Source organism: Pyrus communis, chromosome 1 (genome assembly GCF_963583255.1).
Source record: "Pyrus communis chromosome 1, drPyrComm1.1, whole genome shotgun sequence".
NCBI classification, from domain to species: domain Eukaryota; kingdom Viridiplantae; phylum Streptophyta; class Magnoliopsida; order Rosales; family Rosaceae; genus Pyrus; species Pyrus communis.
Genome location: NC_084803.1, coordinates 6,923,476 through 6,947,159, shown reverse-complemented (window position 1 = coordinate 6,947,159; position 23,684 = coordinate 6,923,476). Strand labels below are relative to the sequence as shown.

The 23,684-nt window shown below is 36.0% G+C and overlaps 3 long non-coding RNA genes and 1 pseudogene across 11 annotated transcripts; 3 read left to right on the top strand and 1 right to left on the bottom strand.

Moving 5' to 3' along the window:
• Positions 1–806: 806 nt before the first annotated feature.
• On the top strand, positions 807–14,759 carry LOC137725925 (uncharacterized). Of its 9 annotated transcripts, none has more exons than XR_011067560.1 (16): positions 807–1,524; positions 2,386–2,441; positions 3,031–3,173; positions 3,500–3,550; positions 3,641–3,851; positions 3,975–4,274; positions 5,099–5,181; positions 6,451–6,496; positions 7,137–7,441; positions 7,562–8,121; positions 8,206–8,268; positions 8,363–12,914; positions 13,388–13,511; positions 13,604–13,774; positions 14,142–14,209; positions 14,549–14,759. It is a non-coding gene; the product is annotated as an uncharacterized lncRNA (long non-coding RNA). The 9 variants fall into 9 exon arrangements; XR_011067559.1 differs by having other exon boundaries at positions 3,031–3,550; positions 8,363–11,399; positions 11,558–12,914; XR_011067564.1 differs by adding an exon at positions 2,243–2,295 and having other exon boundaries at positions 3,129–3,550.
• A 973-nt stretch (positions 14,760–15,732) lies between these two features.
• Positions 15,733–16,555, top strand: LOC137725953 (uncharacterized). The gene is made up of 3 exons (XR_011067566.1): positions 15,733–16,005; positions 16,090–16,152; positions 16,247–16,555. It is a non-coding gene; the product is annotated as an uncharacterized lncRNA (long non-coding RNA).
• A 1,491-nt stretch (positions 16,556–18,046) lies between these two features.
• On the top strand, positions 18,047–19,950 carry LOC137711989 (uncharacterized). Its single transcript, XR_011065177.1, has 2 exons — positions 18,047–19,212; positions 19,371–19,950. It is a non-coding gene; the product is annotated as an uncharacterized lncRNA (long non-coding RNA).
• A 305-nt stretch (positions 19,951–20,255) lies between these two features.
• LOC137732579 (pentatricopeptide repeat-containing protein At5g11310, mitochondrial-like) lies at positions 20,256–22,609 on the bottom strand (annotated as a pseudogene).
• Between the last annotated feature and the right edge of the window lie 1,075 nt (positions 22,610–23,684).

Sequence of the window (23,684 nt, the reverse complement as noted above, 5' to 3'; positions counted from 1 at the left end):
TTTTTATGGATGAGTTTCTACAATATTTTTTCTATATGCATATTTGTAGTTCAAGTTTGAAGGTGTAAAAAGGCCGACCACAGAAAATTCTACTCCTCCTTTGTTTCACGGACAGCTAAATAAGTTTCCCGCTGCCTGTCATGTATTCGAAAGTGAAGAGGTTGCTATCGTTTGGTATAAAATGGCAAAAGAAGATAGAGATAACGCTTTCATCCATCCATACTTCAGGATTGACCAAGGTGGTAAGGTGCTCATCATCTCTAAAGATGTTGATTACACCCTATCTAATTGGGTCAAGGCAAATCCAAGTTTAGCCCACACGCATGACACTCGTCTCATGATTAGGTGAGTGCACCATCAAATGTTTTTATCTTGAAATTCTGCTTTTGTTGTTTATATATATAAATATATAAACACTTGCGTTTTTGCGATGATTTATAGGAATATAATGCAAATAATGCGAGACTGCAGACGAGATTATGGCATTTGTGCCGCATTTACATCCCATTCGATTTTTGTCGTCGAGCGTAATGTCCAACTGGGAATTCCTGTTGGGTGGTGTGACGGAGTAGAGGGTGGTATAAGCAGTTTTGAGAATCTTATCAACGAATTATATCCTTTCCATTGCCCCAATGATTTTGAGCTTTCCCACTTGGTTTCAAGCATGAAGCCTACTGCTGATATGCCTGAAGAAGTGGATATGGAGTAAGTTTTTCTATTTGCAATTACGTTTATTCCTTTTGTGATAGGTGTGTTGGTATTACGTAGGAGGGAAAATCGCACTATTCATATGAACAGTATTTTTTCGACATTTCAGTTTATTTACAAGATTGCCACAATGGTGAAGGCGGCTGGGTTAGTTCGTTTTGGGCTGTGTTTGCTGGGCTTACCTCAATTGTTGATGAGGCCGGCCCTTTGGGTGTTCAAATGATGGGAATGCCCATCTAGGGTTAAGATCGGACGGCCCTGATTAAAAGTTTGGAGGGTACTTTTGTCATCTTAATTGTCGGGACTGATTGGGATAGATGGTGAGGGGATTGTAGGGCAGACGGGAGGCCATGCCGCCTCTGAGATGGAGATGGAGAGAGGGAGAGAGGGAGACCGCGAGAACGACGGTCTCGCTTCCATCCTATCCTCTCGCCGCCGTCTCCCTTCTCTCGCCTCCGTCGTCTTACTCCTCCTTTCTCTGTCTCTAGAATCGTTCGATCTATTCGAAGAGGATCGAGAGTTCTAAAATGGTGTTTAGATAGGTAGGGGGTTGTGCGTGTGAGGTCATGCTTGATGATTATGGAAGCCAGCGATTCTGCTTCTACGACATAGCCTCGACCCTGCTTCCATCTCCATTTTCTCTCCTCGCCTTTTCTCTCAGAAATCACCAACGAGCTCAAAAACCACCAAGCCGTTAGAAATCTCTTCGATTCTCTCTCTCAGAAACTACGAAGCACAACGACTTTTTGCTGAAAAATCGTGAATATGGTCCCAATTCGAAGGAAATTTTAAGCTCAGAAAAGCCTTGGTTTCCTGGTGAGTTCTCCGGCCGATTTGGAGTAGGTAATTTTGTGATTTGCAGTTTATTTTGGGGGTTTACACTAAAATTGAGGAAGCACATATGAACGCAAAGGCTCGAGGATGTACAACTTGGATATGATGGGGTACAAGCTATATGACATTTCTGCAAATTTAGTTTTTTTTTTTTTTTGTTTGTTCTTTTCATTTTAGGGGTTTTTTTACTGTTTAGTTTTTGGGTTTTGTCTAATTTTTGTGGTCTGCTTTATAGATTGTTGTCTTTGAAAGCTTCTTTCCAGCCTTAAGCTTCTTCTTGCCTGGTGCCTTCTCATTGAGTATTGGAGCATTAAAACACAAGTTTGTGTGTTTTGTCTTTGTATTTATTTTGTGCTTTTTCTAACCCAGCAATTTCGTTTGAGTCAACCAATTAGTCCCAGCTTGCAACTTATGTTGTGAAGTATTATTGTCTGAAAAATTAAGTATGCATGTATATTTTATGTGTGTGCGCGTGCACACCTCTGCATGGTGTTAATCTCTTTGGGTCATCTATATATGTGTAGACATATCTGTGTGTGTGTGGAATGCAACATGTCGGATTTAGGTTATACTGTGCATAGTTTTATTGTCTGTTGTTATTTGCGCTATACCATTTCTATGCAGGCTCTGAAAGTTATTCATGAGCGTTATAAGCACTTTCCATAATTTAAGCAGTCTGTTTTGGGTTCTTTTTCATTAGGTCATTAGCTACTGATTAATGGAGAAACGAGGACCATGCCATTGCGAGAATTTGTAGTTTGCAACTTTCATTGGTTATTATATTTGATTGAGTTAAACTTGGATTTCTGGATTTTGACTTTTTCGTTTGTTTCTCTGTTGCAGAGTTGGCTTCATTTCATTCCAGTAACTCTAAATAGGTCCAAGAACTCACTGAATAGGTAATTGTCTTATATCTTCTACTCTCTTTGTGTTTATATTTATTTTTCCTGAGTTGTGTTCGAATATGACAAACAAGAACTACAAAGGCAGCTAAGAATATCCAGCAATCCATTAACAGTTGAACAATTAATTGGCTATATATATTGGATTTGCAGCGTTTTCGTTTCGGAAACGTGGGAGGCTTTATGCATCATGTATATCTGCAATGTATATATCCCTTACATATTTATTGTACAAAATATTAGTTCGCTTACACTTTAATTCTATTCATGGTTGTGGTGTCTTTTCAGGGTAAATGGTTTATATTGAAGTCTATTGATACTACAATTTAATTCTATTCAATAACACTTTTAGTTATTTCTGCTCAAATTTTGGTATCTAGAAACGCTTTTAGCCTTACCAAAGCATTCCCAAACACACTCCTTAAGTTGATCAATCATTTGTTTTGTTCAACATGGCAAGTTGCTCTTTAATATTTATGTGTATTTGTTAAAAATTGAATCAATTGATTAGGATGAGAACTTCAGTTTTGGGTTTTGTTCCACAAGGACCCTGGTTGGTCATTTTACCTGTGTGTGAATTTTGCAGTGAAATTAAGGAGAGGATTAAGAAGACCTAGTAAAGAAGAGGCGTGGTTTTGTTTTGATTTTCATCATCCAATTTGTTAAATTTATTGTTAATTTCAGGGTACTACCAGCTTTCTGCCGGCTCTGATTCCACACTTCAGAAAGGTATGCCTCTAATTTATGATAAATTTTACCAGTTTGCTTCTCTTGATTTGGAAAGGTACGACTCCAATTACTTTGTTTTCCAAAGCCATCTTAGCATCTGCATCCCCAATTGTAGAACAAAAGCTAATCCAATTGCTAATCTTAGCATCTGCATCACCAATTCACCATTATCTTTCGATTTTGAGTGCCTTTATCGAATAGAGGGTAACAATGCAGTTTTATATCTTCGATATAACAAATATCAGCACTGTTTTCTTTTCTTTACTAATTACATGCATAATCTGTGGTTCGTTTGAACTTTGATATATGTCAAACTTATAATACAGGTTCTGGGACGTTGTTTGGAACAGAGCTGGAGGTGACAATGTGGTGGAAAAGTAAGTCCTCTTACTTTCCTCCCTACCTACCTAGCATACTACGTAATCTTTCCAACTTTAACTAAAATTATATCCACAACTCATTTGCAGGCTACAAGGACTGGATATAGAGTAATGGTTTAATAATGGTTTTAGAATGGTAAATGATTGCAATTAAGTGCAATTGTGGCTTCTTGCTCTGTGTTTGTTTATTGGGATACCTATTTGTGGTTTTCCATTAGGTCCCTAATGTGAAATGGAAAGATGTTGGCGGTCTTGAGAATGTGAAGAAATCAATTCTGGATACTGTTCATAACTTCAAGTATGTGCTCTTTGTATCTCTAATGCTTAGCTTTTATGAAGGTAATCCCAATAAGATCCATCGGTTTGATTCACTTTAGTTTTTATAATTCTTATTTGTTCGCATTTCCTCATGTTCATGCAGGACAGTGCATCTTTCCAAAGACTCGATGGGCGACTACTTTCATTACCTATTCAAGGGGCCACTTTGGCATCATCCGGAGTAGGCACAATGCTACAGAATAATCCCTTGAATGATACTCAGCTCTCAGTTTCCAAGCCAACCCCCTTCGATGCTGATCAGAGATACTCGCGTTTGTAGCATGATGGCTTGGTCTCTAGGCGTGAGAAGTCAATGACTAATTTGCAAGAAGATAAGCAACAACTGAGAAGATGCAGTTCTGGCGCCGAATCCCTGGGTTTTGGCAAATGCAACAATTACATGGTTTGTTCCTTTGGTTTTTTTTTGTTTAAAGGTGTTTAATTTGATGGTGTTTTTGATAAATTGTTGAATATATTGTTAGTTTAGTTATTGATTGTATTGAGTGGTGGTTTATGTTTTTGGTATTAAGTAGTTTTTTCATATCCCTGAACTCCTTTTCAGGTAGAGAAACGTGAGTTCTTCTAAGGTGTTTTAATTGAGTGTCAATCAGAGAGTATTTTGTTCGAATATCTGTCTGAACAAAAAATTTCTTTGGAATGAAATAAATGAAACTACTTTTGAGACTCCCACATTTGAGATGTGTATTGGTTCTGAAAGTATAAGACCAAAAGTTACATTTTCATTCCCATTTACAGAAATACAACTTGCAGATTTAGTTAAATGTATAAAATGACTAGCATGTGAATTTGTGTATGGTTAAAAATAATCTTATCCTTACGGATTATTGATTGGGTAAATTTGGTTGAGTAAATTTAGGGTTATTGATTGGGCTAATTTGGTTGATTAGTTGATCTGATTTGGATGGGTTTGAGGGTTAGTTTCTAGGAATGTTCCATTGGTGTTCTTTTTCTTCTACACAGTTACCAAAATCTCAAGTCCCCATTTGATCCTTGAGTATGACCCAATCATATTTGCTGTAATACAATCATATTCTTGAGGTTTGGATTTTTTACTCTCATGTTTCTGCCCAATCATATTTGCTCATGTTTTCGCTGTTAGAAAATACATGCATGTTCTCTAAACTAAAATACAGTTCTCAGATGCTGTGATTATTCGATTGGATTTTCCTTATTTACCTTCATATAATGGTGGGTTTAACTTTTCAGGTGAAAGTTTTTATACAACTTCATTACTCGCAAAATTTTGTTCAGTCAACATTCAATAACCCTGCCATCAGATCAAGTTAAAGGTACGAGTCGCTATCATACTATTTTCGTCACTTTTTATTCCCTTGCTGAACACAATGGAGTGAATTGTCTTCATTTGCTTTCTTGCATTTGAACTTACGTATGTTCTTACCTGACATTTGTAAGCTTTTGATTAGTCATGAAATATGATACATTTTCTCTGTGTTTACAAACTTATGACATACAATCAGTTTCTTTTTGGTTGGGTTGAAATGATATTGATTGTACTGTTATAATTAGTTAAATGTATAAAATGACTAGCATGTGAATTTGTGTATGGTTGAAAATAATCTTATCCTTAAGGATTATTGATTGGGCAAATTTGGTTGACTAAATTTAGGGTTACTGATTGGGCTAATTTGGTTGATTAGTTGATCTGATTTGGATGTGTTTGAGGGTAGTTTTTAGGAATGTTCCATTGGTGTTCTTTTTCTTCTACACAGTTACCTAAAACTCAAGTCCCCAATTGATCCTTGAGTACGACCCAATCATATTTGCTGTAATACAATCATATTCTTGAGGTTTGGATTTTTTTACTCATGTTTATGCCCAATCATATTTGTTCATGTTTTCGTTGTTAGAAAATACATCCATGTTCTCTAAACTAAAATACACTTCTCAGACTTCTGTTTTTTATGGAAACAGGTGTCCTGCATGTTTTTTGCTTTGCACGTTTGTGCTTGAAAACTTAGATGCTAGAATAAGAACGTAACAGTTTTTATGTTTTTTTGTCAACTGCTAAAACATGTGCCTAACCTACAGGATATATATTTTGCCACCTTAGATTAATTTGGTTCTCACTAAATGAATCAAAGATCACAAGACTAGAACCATTGGTTTCCCAAAAAAGTTGGTTTTTGAATATTTTCATTTATGCTTTCAGTTCTTGGAATGGACTTCCTGTAATCCCAAATGAGCTATTGAACAACTCTTTTGCTACGTTGTGTTTGCAAATCAATATTTAGGCTAATAATTGAAGGCTGATTCTTTTTTTTTTGAAAAATGTAATCTGGATTCTTATACTGTGGTGATTATTGTGGTTTTTAGGTGAATTTTTTGAGTGGGGGCTTTAAATTGTTATTCTCAATTGGTATATAAATATTTAAATGTGCAAAATATGGATATCATGGAAGAATTCAAATGTTTTTCCTGCATTAGGTTGGAGAGCATGATCATTTTCTGTTTGCACATCACAAATGTTCTTCCTACATTAGTATATATCTCAAATTTCTCCCAATTGCTAATGGATTTATTTTCTTTGGAAATTTCAGAAAGTCGGGTTGTTGGAGGAAGAAGCTGGTTTGTTGCCATTTTTAGGTATATAATCATGTGCCCTGATAGCATATTCAAAGCCAATTTAGTTATATGGATTTTTTATTTATCTTTCTAAAGCTTTTGTGCCTAGATTTTAAATATGTGATTGGTAATTACTTAGCTCGATAATTGTCAAGCATATGATCGCTATTCATGAATACAAAACCTTCATTCACAGATCACAAGTATATGATGAGCTATTTAGAAATTCGGCATTTTCGTCATCCAATTCAATAGCATTTGGGATACTATGCTAGAATTCTATTACAGCTCCAGCTAAGAGATGTGAAGCATGAAGAATCTCTTTAGGAAGTGTAAACTAATCCGGTTAATTGGTCAACAAAATTAGCCATTTTTGTCTTTGAGATTGGATAACCTAGGAAGAATGTTAGAATGATTGATCATATTCGTTAGCCCTATGTTTTTTTATTGCATAATGATGGAATTGATGCGTCATTTAGTCGTAGTAATTGATGTAATAAGTACGTATCAACTGCCGCGTTCACTCATTTATCCCTCTCTTCATTAAGGTAAAATGTATCTTTTTCATGCAGTTCGAGGTGATGCATTCAAGTCCCGCAGCAACGCGTGGGCACATTTTCTAGTTAAAGTCTAAAATAGTAATAAAATATTTTTCTTGTAGGCGTCGACTTACTAGATTGTTGAGTCATCCATGGTACCAAACGTCAGCGGATCAAAACGACATGTGTCGAAGCATGGTCCATGATTAGTAAAAATAATCTTGGATATGACGTTGGTAAGGAATTTAGTACAATATACAAAAAATACTTGGGACAATCGAAGTTGGATTGGAAACAAAACTTTCTGAAGCAACCCAATGGGCAAAGTTTGAAGACGTTTGTAGCAAATTTTGACAAGTTAGATAAATCGGATGGCATGGCATTTCTTCGCTGTAGCCGCATATGTATCAGCCATGCTAGATACAAGGTATTTTTGAGTCTATATTACATTTCTCGAATTGTATTTTTGAATGCTTTTTCATAATTTACTTATAGATTGGTATGAGTTCTATTTTTGAATATTTTTTTTTTCATTATTTTCTTTTAGGTTGGTATGACTGAAACGGACGTTCATGAGACACTCAAGAATTCTTTTCCTGAATTCATGGCTATTCATCTCTCTTTTCCCTCGTATCTCCTCCACCGTTCCCCGTGACTCTGCCATCTCTCCTTTCCCCCATTTGTCTTCCCCGTGACTCTGCCATCTCTCCTTTTTTCCCTCTGCAGTCATTGTCTGCGATCTCTCTTTTCCCTCGTATCTCCTCCACCGTTCCCCGTGACTCTACCATCTCTCCTTTCCCCCATTTGTCTTCCCCGTGACTCTGCCATCTCTCCTTTGACTCTGCCATCTCTCTCATTTCCCTCATTTATCTTCCCCGTGACTCTGCCATCTCTCTATTCCCTATCATCTCTCTCCTTTCCCTCATTTATCGTCCCCGTGACTCTGCCATCTCTCTCTTTTCCCTTATCTCTAACGCTCACTCAATCTCTCTAAGAATCCTCAAACACTCCACCTCTTTTAAAGCATCCATTCCCCTCTCTCTCACACAATCTCTCTAAGATCCCGGCGTAGATCTTCTTCATCATCGTCTCAAGGGTCCTCCAACGGTAACTTTCTTTTGCTGTTTCTTTCTCTGCAACATTCTGATGCTTTTCACACTCTACCAAATTTCACAATTTCTCGACTTTCAGGGCCCTCAAACACTATCCTTAAGGCACCCGTGGCCTTGATGGACGAACTTTGTTCTGTTCGCAGTAAGTTTGTTATGTACTTGTACGTTTCTTTCATTGTTTGATTTGAACCGAGACACTTTCTTTAATAATTTTTCTTTTTGATTCGTTGGTATAGGTGAACATAAGTCAGCAATTTTCTGCATCACTTCATCCAGCTGCAAGGCTTGTAAGTTTACTTTTATCCATCAAAGTCTTGGGCTGTGTTTTGGTCTTAGGGTTACACAATCAAGTTGAAAAATTCAACAACTGGCTAACTAATATAAGTTTCTTTTCCAAACAATACAAGTTACACAATCAAGTTGTTGTTCAAGTCTATCGTTCATAACCAACAACTGGCTAGCTAACTAATAGTCTAATATAATGGCTAACTAATATAAGTGAATGTACTGTATTGACTTCATTGCAGCTCTCACTCCTCCTTTATTTTTCCCATCCTTTCCAGCTTGTAAGTTGTTTGGTATTTCTTCTTTTTCCCATTTCAGATGGACACTCTGCAGATTGGGTGATTTAAGTTGCAACTACAGCACATTAGAAATACCCACAAATGGGTGCTTTAAGTTGCAACTACACCACATTAGAAATACCCACAAATAGGGCTTAGTTAGTAAACATGTTGTATAATACCATCTCACCCACCATTATATACCAAGAGGCAAATTATGATCACATCTAGACAAAACACTAAAATTGCAAAAAACTAGCTGCATAAAAAAATTACGTTACTTCAAGAGTTTCCCAAATCACCCTATTTTGCTGTATATCTCCAAGTGCTAGTAAAATTAACTATGTGATTCCTTCTCCTGAGATTGCAGAAGCTCTCAAAGAGCACTCCCAAAAACCTCGGAAATGACTTGCTCGATATCATATCTATCTTTGCATTTGTGATACCTAACTACAAAGAAAAACAAGGTCAAACTATAGATTTATGTCTAAAAAAACTAAGCAACTAGAACCAGAATATAAGAAAATTGTCTTACCCTGTGCTTAGCATCCATGGCGATATGCTGGCTAAGTTTCAGGAAATCGAGCATATTGGACCTTTTGTAGTTGGTGTGTTAATCTCTCACAAGATGTCTCAACCTTGATCCCGTAATCTTGTAGCTCAAACGATGTCTTCTAGTCCAATGTTAAAGGATCTCCACCATGAGATGCATACACGTTCTCCAGCTCAATAGTCACCAACCTCAAGATATAACCTTGGATGCAATTGACGAAATTATGGGTTTCAAAAAAATTTTGTGCAACTCCAAATTCGTAGGCCATGCCGTTTTTTGGGTTACAGAAGTGAAGGATGGCTGAATAAATCTTCAAGGCACCTACAATAGAAAAAACAAATCATAACAATTGAATTATTTGTTGTAATTCTAAATGTTAAATAAGAAAATAAAAACATTAAAATTAAAATCAAATTACATAGGAAGTAGCGTCAAGTTATGTAGTGTTTCAAGTTCAACCATTATTTCCTTATGATCCAGTTTGTCAATTAACATTCGGATAACGCTCCTAAAACTCACTACCAAATTAATAGCTGGTCAGTCCGTTTTGGAATGGCACATCTAACTCTACTGGCCATCAAATACAGTGAGTGACAACCAAAGGATATAGCTGGATAAGGCTTTTGTTTGAGATTATCCACTATCTCCACTGTATTTCTATCAATAAAGAAAAGAAAGAAAGAAAAAAAAAAAGTAAAAAACAGCAACTAGTACGATGTATACAAATGAAAACACAAAAGAAAAATATCACTCATCTCAATATCAACTTGAACTTCGATGTGAGCATTTCACTATCAATTTGTTTTAACTTAAATGGACTATTCTTCACCAACTGAAGTAGGGTGGAGTCCATCTCTGTAGAGATGATCAAGACTTTGCCATCCACAAATTTGATCATATAACTTGGATAATTTGAACTTATTTCACAAATTTGATTGGAAGAAGTCGTATATATATCCAAGTTATATGATCAGATTTGTGGATGGCAAAGTCTTGATCATCTCTACATAGATGGACTCCACCCTATTTCAATTGGTGAAGAATAGTCCACTAGAGTTGAAACAAATTGATAGTGAAATACTCACATCGAAGTTCAAGTTGATATTGAGGTGAGTGATATTTTTTTATTTTGTGTTTTCATTTGTATAAATCGTACTAGTTGTTGTTTTTTAGCCTTTGTTCATTCTTTCTTTTCTTTATTGGTAGAAATACAATGGAGATAGTGGGTGATCTCAAACAAAAGCCTTATCCAGCTACATCACTCACTATATTTGGTGGCCAGTAAAGTTAGATGTGTCATTCTAAAACGGATTGACCCGGTGGTGAGTTTTAGGAGTGTTATTCGAGAGGAAATTGACAAACTGAGTCACAAGGGCACAATAGTTGAACTTGAAACAATACGTAAGTTGACGCTACTTTCTATGTAAGTCGATTTTAATTTTCATGTTTTTCTTTTCTTATTTATCATTTAATTACAATTACAACAAATAATTCAATTGTTATGTTTTGTTTTTTCTATTATAGATGCCTTGAAGATCTACTCGGCCATCTTTCACTTCTGAGGCCCAAAAAACGGATTGGCTTACAAATTTAGAGTTACGCAAAATTTTTTCAAACCCATAATTTCGTCAATTGCACCCAAGATTATATCTTGAGGTTGGTGACTATTAAGCTGGAGAACATGTATGCATCTCATGGTGGAGATTTTTTAACTTTGGACTGGAAGACATTGTTTGAGCTACAAGATTACGGGTCAAGGTTGAGACATCTTGTGAGAGATTACCACACCAACTATAAAGCGTCCAATATGCTCGATTTCCTGAAACTTAGCCGGCATATCACCATGGATGCTAAACACAGGGTAAGAAAATTTTCTTATATTCTGGTTCTAGTTGCTTAGTTTTTGTGAGACATAAATCTAATAGTTTGACCTTGTTTTTCTCTGTAGTTGGGTATCACATATGGATATGATATTGAGCAAGTCATTTTTGGGCGTGCTCTTTGAGAGCATCTGCAATCTCAGTAGAAACAAAAACATGTTTACTGCAATTTTAGTGTTCTGTCTAGATGTGATCATAATTTTTGGGCGTGCTCTTTGAGAGCATCTGCAATTGACTAGAAACAAAATACAGTGATTTGGGAAACTCTTGAAGTAAGGTACTTCTTTTATGCAGCTAGTTTTCTGCAATTTTAGTGTTCTGTCTAGATGTGATCATATTTTGCCTCTTTGGTATATAATGGTGAGTGAGATGGTATTATACAACAACATGTTTACTGACTGAGTCATGTTTGTGAGTTTTTCTCTTGTGGTGTAGTTGCAACTTAAAACACCAAATCTGCAGAGTGTCCCACCTGGAATGGGAAAAAGGAGAAGTACCAAAAAACTTACAAGCTGAAAAGGATGTGAAAAGTAGAGGAGTGACAGCTGCAGTGAAGTCAATACAATAGATTCACTTATATTAGTTAGCCATGATATTAGACTATTAGTTAGCTAGTCAATTGTTGGTTTTGAATGATAGACTTGAACAGCAGCTTGGTTGTGTAACTTGTGTTGTTTGGAAAACAAACTTGAATTTTTCTATTTTGTTTCTGCTTTTGGGATTGTATTGAGTGTGAAATGGATTTTGACAAACATTGCAAGATTCATAAGCTTCATGTGAATGTACACAGCTTCATCTACTTTTATACGTATTGTTCATTTTCTTGGAGGCAGATTGTTGATCCCCATCAGTTCATTGTCACCGATATCAGTCAGCCATATTATACAGGGAAAGCTGAGTGTTGGGTTGTTTGGAAAAGAAACTTTTTTGTTTCAGTTTTTGAGATTGTATTGAGTGTGAAGGGGATTTTGACAGACATTGCTTAAGGTTCATATGAATATACACAGCTTTTAAACTTCATTCTTCTCTCCATGGGAAGAAGAGAAGCCAAGGAGAAGATATTTTGTGACTATATTCCTTTCGCCAATGTCCCCGAGGATATTGGGTGAAGAAATAAGATTTCAAATATTTTCGTCCATGAAACAGTCATATTCGCACACATATATAAATTGTATCATTACTTTTCGTCCATGAAACTATCATCTTCAAAAAGGACTCAACTATCACGATCCACGGGGCATAAAGTACAAGACGGATGCCAATTCATCAACAATCCTAACTTTATACAAAAGCAACCCGAAAATCGAACACTGATAGGACAATCATCTTGACGAACGCCAAACTCTTCTCACTTTCAAGCAATAACCTCCACGGCATCACTCCAGGATCGCCCTGTAATTCGCCATCTCTTGAGGTTTCTCATCTGTCTAATAATTCATTCACTCCAGGATCGCCCTGTAATTTGCAGATATAGCCTACAAATGTTGTCCCGAAGGTTGGACATAATCATTACTTCCTATTACAATTATTAAAGTTAATTCAATTAACTAAAGTTGATTTGAATGTGATGATGATGGAGATATTTGCATAGGTGATAGAATCTCGCTGACAACTTTCGATATTCAGATGGAATTTGCGTATGAATTTTGTTTATCTAATTTTGGGTGTTCTGTTTATATCGTTAGATTCGTCGCCTGAGTGTATGATTTGCTTCTGTTTTTTGTTTCAGGAGATGTTGCTCTACATTTCTTCGGGCTTTTGTGTGCAGCTTTCGAAGCCCTTTGTGCTCAAGGTAAATAATTTTAGTTTTTTCCTTTGAGGCTTGCTTATTAGGACAAACAAAAAACGTTTTGATAAATGGATGCAGATGGTATTGAGAGTTTTGGCTATCCCTCAGTGTGTGTAGGCTTTTATTCACGACGGGTTAAGTAGTTTTGAACTTCTCTTTTGCTTCATATGGAAACCTGCTTTACCATCTCTAGGCTACTAATAAGTGTGCTCAACGTTCAAATGGTTCTTTGACACGCTACTTAGCATTTCTGATTATTTAGTTAATTAAGTCAATGATGACAATACTATAGTTTCATCTTTCAGGAGAGTTAAGTTTCTCTTTTATATGATTCGAAGTTTAATAAATGGTGCCTTGCTTCAAAACCTTTTGTGATCTCATGCTGCCATTTTATTTAGACTCAAGAGTGTTAGTTGATTGACGTAATTACCCTTCATTTGCTAACAATTCTCAACTTTTTTTTATGTATTGTATAGTAAAATCACGGATTTACCCCTTCTGTACGAGTGTCCGCCGTCGTAGAAAGGAAAGGGACGGGTGGCACTCTTCATCTGCTTCTCTCAGGTTGAAGAAGATTTCTCAAGCAGCTATAATATCAAGGTAGGTTGGTTTAAAGCAGTTCCAAAATTTGGGATCGTTTGGGATATTTTTAGTGCATTGTGGTCTTAATTTAATTGCGTGGTTGCTTTCAGGATTTCTTGAGTCGAATAACAACCTGGGTGATCAAAAGGATAAAAAAGCATTTAGTCTCTGCTTGCAAGATGACTTATTTTCATGTCTGTCCTCCCTCTAAGTCAACTGAGGATTCAAATCTAGCGGGGCCAGCTCAAGATATAGATAAAACAATTTCAAGTCTTTAAAAGGTATAATTTGCTAATCCCCCTTTCCTTGGAGTTAATTTTTAGTGATGTGTTTTTAATAGGATTGCAGATTTGAGTAGTGAGTATTTTCAGTAGTGTTATTTTTTATTAGCAATTTATAATGCTATTTGTAAAATTTAGCCATATTTTTTTAACAACTATAATATTGTTTGATTTCAATTTGTAATTACTTCTTTTGATAAATTTAAGCTTAATTATGTTAGTAAATCTTTATACCTTATGTCCAAATTCATATACAATATAGTATATGATACATATACAATATATTTGAGGATACATATACAATACCGTATATGTATAGTTTTGATATTGTTGCTGACCATTTTCAATGCATGCATTTTGTGTGTAGAGGGTGAAAGTTGCATTCTTCACAAAGGCAAAATAAAGAACAGATTCTACTTCATATGAAAAGAAGAGGTTAGTTTGATTATCATTGCTTTTTTGATATGGTTACTTGGCTTACGTCTAATTTAATCATTTGCTTGCGCAAGTTGAAGTCATTCGTTTTATTAATGCTGGTGATCAAGATCAACCTGAGTTAATGTTAAAAAAATATCATAGTTTTATTAACCCCTTTCTTTTCCATCTTTACCAAAATTTCATGAAATTTTTTCACAATTTTTTTTAAAGAAATTAAGTTGTTTTACTATTTTACTGTCTCTTGATAGATTTTTTTTTTTTCGTTGATCAAAATTAGTATTGCAAATTAACCCCTTTCAATTACATCTTCATTTTATTGTTGTTTTGTAATTTCAGAACAATGTGTTTGTACGCTTCTGATTAAACACAAAAAGGAGTCCTTCAACGTGGAACATGAAGATGTAATTGAAGTTTCTACAAAAGTTACTAAATACTTAATTAACAATGACAATGATGTATCCCTTCACATTGCAAAGCTCATCCCCTCCGTTAGCAATTCTGGACAATTTGAGGTAATATCATCAATTCATTTTATCAATTTTATTTGTTTGAGCGATTATCGCATAAACCCAATTAAATTTCAGTACAAAAACTTGAATTTTGTTTTAATTTTAATAGTTGTAGTAGTACATACCATTGATTTAACTTTGTACAGCAATTCTTTCCTTCTGGTTCTGCAAATCCGTGAACTTCGCACCAGAAACCAATGACTACGATATAGGCACATATATGTTAGTTGTTGAACATATCGTTGTAAATAGATTTCCACATGAATGCAAATAGTGTTGTATATCATAGGTATTTAGAACTCTCTGCATGTTTAATATGGTTTTAAAACCCGCAGCATCGCGCGGGCACCATTGCTAGTCCACCCCTAAAAATGCACTGGCACGCAACCAATTTAATCCACTCAAATGAATAGTGATTGATGAACAATAATTGGTCAAATGCATCTATACCCCTAAAAATGCGATGGCACAAAGTCTAGTTAATTTGTATAAAAATATTAATATTTTTTTATAAAATAATAAAAAGAAAGTTTTAATTTCAGATAGAATTTTTAACCAATTTTGTCACGTCATGTGTCATTATCCAAAAAGTACTATTTTGTGAATGTATTTCCGATAAGATTTTTAACCAATTCTGACGCACCACGTATCATTATCCGTTTACAATAATTTAGCCAAGATTTCGATAAGATTTTCAACCAATTACGTAGTGCCATGTAATATTATCTGAAAGTACTATTTTATGGATAAATTTCTGATAAAATTTTCAATCAATTCTGACATACTACGTGTTACTATCTGTTTATAATAATTTATTTAAGATTTCGATAAGATTTTCAACCAATCCTATTATGCAGAATCTTATCCTTTCTATAAAATCTGCCATCTCTCTTTTCCCTGTGTAGTCATTGTCTGCTATCTCTCTTTTCCCTCGTATCTCCTCCACCGTTCCCCGTGACTCTGCCATCTCTCTATTCCCTATCATCTCTCTCATTTCCCTCATTTATCTTCCCCGTAACTCTGCCATCTCTCTATTCCCTATCATCTCTTCCCCATGACTCTGCCATCTCTCTATTCCCTATCATCTCTCTCCTTTCCCTCATTTATCGTCCCCGTGACTCTGCCATCGCTCTCTTTTCCCTCATCTCTAACGCTCACTCAATCTCTCTAAGAATCCTCAAACACTCCACCTCTTTTAAAGCTTCCATTCCCCTCTCTCTCACACAATCTCTCTAAGATCCCGGCGTAGATCTTCTTCATCATCGTCTCAAGGGTCCTCCACCGGTAACTTTCTTTTGCTGTTTCTTTCTCTGCAACATTCTGATGCTTTTCACACTCTACCAAGTTTCACAATTTCTCGACTTTCAGGGCCCTCAAGCACTATCCTTAAGGCACCCGTGGCCTTGATGGACGAACTTTGTTCTGTTCGCAGTAAGTTTGTTATTTACTTGTATGTTTCTTTCATTGTTTGATTTGAACCGAGACACTTTCTTTAATAATTTTTCTTTTTGATTCGTTGGGATAGGTGAACATAAGTCAGCAATTTTCTGCATCACTTCATCCAGCTGCAAGGCTTGTAAGTTTACTTTTATCCATCAAAGTCTTGGGCTGTGTTTTGGTCTTAGGGTTACACAATCAAGTTGAAAAATTCAACAACTGGCTAACTAATATAAGTTTCTTTTCCAAACAATACAAGTTACACAATCAAGTTGTTGTTCAAGTCTATCGTTCATAACCAACAACTGGCTAGCTAACTAATAGTCTAATATAATGGCTAACTAATATAAGTAAATGTACTGTATTGACTTCATTGCAGCTCTCACTCCTCCTTTATTTTTCCCATCCTTTCCAGCTTGTAAGTTGTTTGGTATTTCTTCTTCTTCCCATTTCAGATTGACACTCTGCAGATACAGAACATTAGAAATACCCACAAACTTTAAGTTGCAACTACACCACATTAGAAATACCCACAAATAGGGCTTAGTCAGTAAACATGTTGTTGTATAATACCATCTCACCCACCATTATATACCAAAGAGGCAAATTATGATCACATCTAGACAAAACACTAAAATTGCAAAAAACTAGCTGCATAAAAAAATTACCTTACTTCGAGAGTTTCCCAAATCACTGTACTTTGCTGTATATCTCCTCCAAGTGCTAGTAAAATTAACTTTTTGTTTCTACTGAGATTGCAGAAGCTCTCAAAGAGCACTCCCAAAAACCTCGGAAATGACTTGCTCAATATCATATCTATCTTTGCATTTGTGATACCCAACTATAAAGAAAAACAAGGTCAAACTATTAGATTTATATCTCACAAAAATTAAGCAACTAGAACCAGAATATAAGAAAATTGTCTTACCCTGTGCTTAGCATCCATGACGATATGCTGGCTAAGTTTCAGGAAATCGAGCATATTGGACCCTTTGTAGTTGGTGTGTTAATCTCTCACAAGATGTCTCAACCTTGACCCCGTAATCTTGTAGCTCAAACGATGTCTTCTAGTCCAATGTTAAAGGATCTCCACCATGAGATGCATACACGTTCTCCAGCTCAATAGTCACCAACCTCAAGATATAACCTTGGGTGCAATTGACGAAATTATGGGTTTCAAAAAAAATTTGCGTAACTCCAAATTCGTAGGCCATGCCGTTTTTTGGGTTACAGAAGTGAAGGATGGCTGAGCAAATCTTCAAGGCACCTATAATAGAAAAAACAAAACATAACAATTGAATTATTTTTTGTAATTCTAAATGTTAAATAAGAAAATAAAAACATTAAAATTAAAATCAAATTACATAGGAAGTAGCGTCAAGTTATGTAGTGTTTCAAGTTCAACCATTATGTCCTTATGATCCAGTTTGTCAATTAACTCTCGGATAACGCTCCTAAAAATCACTACCAAATTAATAACTGGGTCAGTCCGTTTTGGAATGGCACATCTAACTCTACTGGCCACCAAATACAGTGAGTGACAACCAAAGGATGTAGCTGGATAAGGCTTTTGTTTGAGATTATCCACTATCTCCACTGTATTTCTATCAATAAAGAAAAGAAAGAAAAACAAAAAAGTAAAAAACAACAACTAGTACGATGTATACAAATGAAAACACAAAAGAAAAATATCACTCATCTCAATATCAACTTGAACTTCGATGTGAGCATTTCACTATCAATTTGTTTTAACTTAAATGGACTATTCTTCACCAACTGAAATAGGGTGGAGTCCATCTCTGTACAGATGATCAAGATTTTGCCATCCACAAATTTGATCATATAACTTGGATAATTTGAACTTATTTCAAAAATTTGATTGGAAGAAGTCGTATATATATCCAAGTTATATGATCAAATTTGTGGATGGCAAAGTCTTGATCATCTCTACATAGATGGACTCCACCCTATTTCAATTGGTGAAGAATAGTCCACTTGAGTTGAAACAAATTGATAGTGAAATATTCACATCGAAGTTCAAGTTGATATTGAGGTGAGTGATATTTTTTTATTTTGTGTTTTCATTTGTATAAATCGTACTACTAGTTGTTTTTTAGCCTTTGTTCGTTCTTTCTTTTCTTTATTGGTAGAAATACAATAGAGATAGTGGGTGATCTCAAAGAAAAGCCTTATCCAGCTACATCACTCACTGTATTTGGTGGTCAGTAAAGTTAGATGTGTCATTCTAAAACGGATTGACCCGGTAGTGAGTTTTAGGAGTGTTATTCGAGAGGAAATTGACAAACTGAGTCACAAGGGCACAATAGTTGAACTTGAAACGCTACGTAAGTTGACGCTACTTCCTATGTAAGTCGATTTTAATTTTCATGTTTTTCTTTTCTTATTTATCATTTAATTAGAATTACAACAAATAATTCAATTGTTGTGTTTTGTTTTTTCTATTATAGATGCCTTGAAGATCTACTCGGCCATCTTTCACTTTCACTTCTGAGGCCCAAAAAACGGATTGGCTTACAAATTTAGAGTTACACGAAATTTTTTCAAACCCATAATTTCGTCAATTGCACCCAAGGTTTTATCTTGAGGTTGGTGACTATTAAGCTGGAGAACATGTATGCATCTCACGGTGGAGATCTTTTAACCTTGGACTGGAAGACGTTGTTTGAGCTACAAGATTACGGGTCAAGGTTGAGACATCTTGTGAGAGATTACCACACCAACTATAAAGCGTCCAATATGCTCGATTTCCTGAAACTTAGCCGGCATATCACCATGGATGCTAAACACAGGGTAAGAAAATTTTCTTATATTCTGGTTCTAGTTGCTTAGTTTTTGTGAGATATAAATCTAATAGTTTGACCTTGTTTTTCTCTGTAGTTGGGTATCACAGATGGATATGATATTGAGCAAGTCGTTTTTGGGCGTGCTCTTTGAGAGCATCTGCAATCTCAGTAGAAACAAAAAGTTAATTTTACTAGCACTTGGAGGAGATATACAGCAAAGTACAGTGATTTGGGAAACTCTTGAAGTAAGGTACTTCTTTTATGCAGCTAGTTTTCTGCAATTTTAGTGTTCTGTCTAGATGTGATCATATTTTGCATCTTTGGTATATAATGGTGAGTGAGATGGTATTATACAACAACATGTTTACTGATTGAGTCCTGTTTGTGGGTTTTTCTCTTGTGGTGTAGTTGCAACTTAAAGCACCAAATCTGCAGAGTGTCCCACCTGGAATGAGAAAAAGGAGAAGTACCAAAAAACTTATAAGCTAAAAAGGATGTGAAAAGTAGAGTGAGAGCTGCAGTGAAGTCAATACAATAGATTCACTTATATTAGTTAGCCATGATATTAGACTATTAGTTAGCTAGTCAGTTGTTGGTTTTGAACGATAAACTTGAACAGCAGCTTGGTTGTGTAACTTGTGTTGTTTGGAAAACAAACTTGAATTTTTCTATTTTGTTTCTGCTTTTGGGATTGTATTGAGTGTGAAATGGATTTTGACAAACATTGCAAGATTCATAAGCTTCATGTGAATGTACACAGCTTCATCTACTTTTATACGTATTGTTCATTTTCTTGGAGGCAGACTGTTGATCCCCATCAGTTCATTGTCACCGATATCAGTCAGCCATATTATACAGGGAAAGCTGAGTGTTGGGTTGTTTGGAAAAGAAACTTTTTTGTTTCAGCTTTTGAGATTGTATTGAGTGTGAAGGGGATTTTGACAGACATTGCTGAAGGTTCATATGAATATACACAGCTTTTAAACTTCATTCTTCTCTCCATGGGATGAAGAGAAGCCAAGGAGAAGATATCCGTGAATATTTTGTGACTATATTCCTTTCGCCAATGTCCCCGAGGATATTGGGTGAAGAAATAAGATTTCAAATATTTTCGTCCATGAAACAGTCATATTCACACACATGTATAAATTGTATCATTACTTTTCGTCCATGAAACTATCATCTTCAAAAAGGACTCCACTATCACGATCCACGGGGCATAAAGTACAAGAAGGATGCCAATTCATCAACAATCCTAACTGTATACAAAAGCAACCCGAAAATCGAAATCATCTTGACGAACGCCAAACTCTTCTCACTTTCAAGCAATAACCTCCACGGCATCACTCCAGGATCGCCCTGTAATTCGCCATCTCTTGAGGTTTCTCATCTGTCCAATAATTCACTCACTCAGTGGTATGATTCCTCGGTGCTAATCAAATCAAAGGCCGGAGCTGCACAAAATTACTAGTTGTAAATCTTGGATACAATCAGACAATGGACACGTTTCCCTGCTCTTCGAACAACACTTCCCTCTTGCGAGTCCTTGTCCTCCAATCTGACTCTCCGTTGGCATTGGATGTCCACGGATACCAATGGCCAACGCTTCATATTATAGATGTAGCTCACAACAATTTCAATGGCGAAATACCAGAAGAGGATTGCCGACAACATGGAAAGCTATGATGAATAACCATCAACGCCCGGTTTGATCGTTAATTTGGTCAAGGATATGAAAATCATTTATGTTAAATAATTTTCTGAATATAATATTCATAACTTTGCAATCCTTAATTCCAAGGTGATTTGCATCAGCTTGGTTATCCATCAAAGCTTTCCATGCTGTCGACAATCCTCCTCTAGTATTTCACCATTGAATTCACCAAAAGCAACATGTTTACCGATGTGTCAAAAATATAATGTATTCTCAGAGAAAGGTTTAACATAATCAACCAAAGCAATTTGACTTGAATTCGTCAAAACTTGATTAAAAGGTCAACAGTTGGACATTTACCTGCATATCGCGTGTGTTTCAGAGGTTGACTGCCGCATATTTACTAGGAACACCAACCTCTTCATCCTTTCTGGTTATGCAGGAACCCAAAACACTCCAAAATCCAGTTTCCGCAATATCTTCAACGAAAGAAACATTGCTGATTGCCTCCTCTCTCCTAGTCCACTTCGCATCTTACATACGTCTGAAAACTGGATCCCACCAAAGCTTCATTTTTTGTATCCCATACAATTCAGTTTGTACGTGTACTGAACTTGTATTCAAACCACTTGACTTCACGATGGATGCCCATCAGGCTTCAGAATGCTGCACGTCTAGAGTATCATAAGAAGTTGTAACATTACAAATAATCTCAATTCATAAGAAGGATCCTCCAAAAGTAGTTGGCCCGTAGGCTTTCCCATATAATTATCAAAGTCTTACCAAAAGGCACATGAATTTAAACATTGCTTTGTTCTTCTACCGGAAATAGCTCTCAACTGCCTTTCTATTGCACCTGCAGTCAACTCAAGTGTACCTTCCTCGCAGAGAATGCCAGAATTAATGTATAGTACCAAAGAAAAGAAAACTGGATATCATTGGATCGTAGCTTTTCTCTTAATATCCTCTATCAACTGGTATGCTCTTGATACAAGATTTTCAGGCGATCTCCTAAATTTGACAGGTTCCTTGGATCTGAACAAGTTTTTTAACAAATCAGACGTCGCTTCGGCCTTCAGTGAACTATAGACTTCCTCCTTGCACGAAATGCATCTTCATCTCTGACATATGTATCCGGCAAGTTTGTTGAATGAGGAACACAAGACATCATCTTGCACAGTTTGTGTGCCATTTCATTCATTCCTTGTTTCCTTAACAAATCACTCATTCTTTGGAAAGTAAAATACTGAGGAATTCAACCCCTCCATATCATGTCCTCAAACTCTTCAGCAGCCTCTTTAAATTTATGCATATTGTAAGGCAAATGAAGCAACATGTTGCTTGTAGCTCCCATCCCCTTGATCTCATTTCCTTGCTAACTTGAATAGCAAAAATTCAATCTCCCCTCCACACTTAACATCTCCAACAAAGTTGGGAAAGTAAGCGGATCATCCAGATTCAATCATTTTGGTATAAAGATCCAATAAACCTCAATTTTCCCATACTTTGAACAGTACCTAAAGAAATAGTTATAGGTTGTTGGAGTAGGGGCAGTACCCCGACTTTTCATCGTCTTAAGGATCTTACTAGCCCCTACAAGATCTCCAGCCTTGCAACTGCCCTTTACCAGAGAATTGTATGTTGAAATAGTGGGGCGTAATTCCAGGACCAAAAAGCGCTCCATCATCCCCAGCACCAGCTTGCACCTTCAGGGTTCCCCCAACACATCGATTATTGGATTATAATCATTGTACACAATTGCATTGGGCTCAACTCCCTCCCTCCTCATCTCGCTCACCAGCTCAACTCAGTTGCAATTTCAGCGCGACGCTCCGACTCCGACAATATCCTTCCACAAGTGTACCATACGTTGCTAGGTTTCACATTCTCCCTCCCTCATTTCCACCCAAAGCCGCCCTGGCCTTTCAGCTTCCTTGATCTGAAACCATCCATTGAGCAGTATACCATGAGCCCGAATTGCTGATTCGGGCATGCATGCCTGCATAAAATGTACCACCGCCAAAAAAAGATGATGGATTTAAAATCAAATGAACATATCCCGATATCAATACCAAAAACACGAATATAATTTCAGAATACAAGCACTCAGGGTACCCCATTTAATTAAGGAAATTTTAACAAAAAAACTTCCGTGCTGTTTATTTTAACAAAAAATCATATTTTTACACTAAAAAATCAATCCTAATACTATTCCCTTTACGCTTTATTTTGACTTTATCATTAAAACTTAAAGTTTTCAAGTCATTTTCATTATAACTAATACGTGAAAGTTCATCTTTTTTTTTTTAAAAGAAAACTAATGAAAAGTTAAAAAAAAATTTAATTTTAATAAAAAATAATAAATAAAAATGTAACGTTAAAATTCAAATTTTTAAATCCGTTTCAAATTGTTCAGGGCCAAAACTTATGGTAAAATCAAAATTCGAACCAAATCTCTTCCAAATTCAATCCATTTCAAAATTCCAAATGTCCAATCGAACGTGTAAATTCCATAACTAAACTGAGAAAAAAAAAGAAATTACATAATTCAAGTACAATCACTCAGCAACGTACCTGCGCGGGTCGGTTGGCAGGTTGACGATGGTGGAGAAGTCAATTTGTGCTAAATTGGGGCCGGGGTAGTGTTTGTGTTTGGGTTCGGGTGCGGGAGAGAGGTCCGGCGGTGAGGGCCACTTAACTCCGGCGAGTGGCGACTCAGAGAGACTGAGCTCCAACTTTGTTCCTGCATTTCAGGTCGGTTCAGACTTCAGTGTGTTACAATACTATTTTACCCTTTTGCTTTCGCTTTTGGGATAAAATTAAACGCTAATAAATTGAACTAATTAAACGCTAATAATTAGTTCACCCAGATTTCGGTTTGGTTTTTTTTTTTTTTTTTTTAATCATATTTTTTACACTATAGGAGAGGAGATGAGCTTAGCCTCACAATGAGTTAGCAATAATATGGTTCAAATTTACCTTTGACGAGAGTCAAACTTAAAACATCTCACTTACAAATGAAGAAGAATACTACTAGACCGTAGTATTAAGTGACTTCAGTTTAGTTT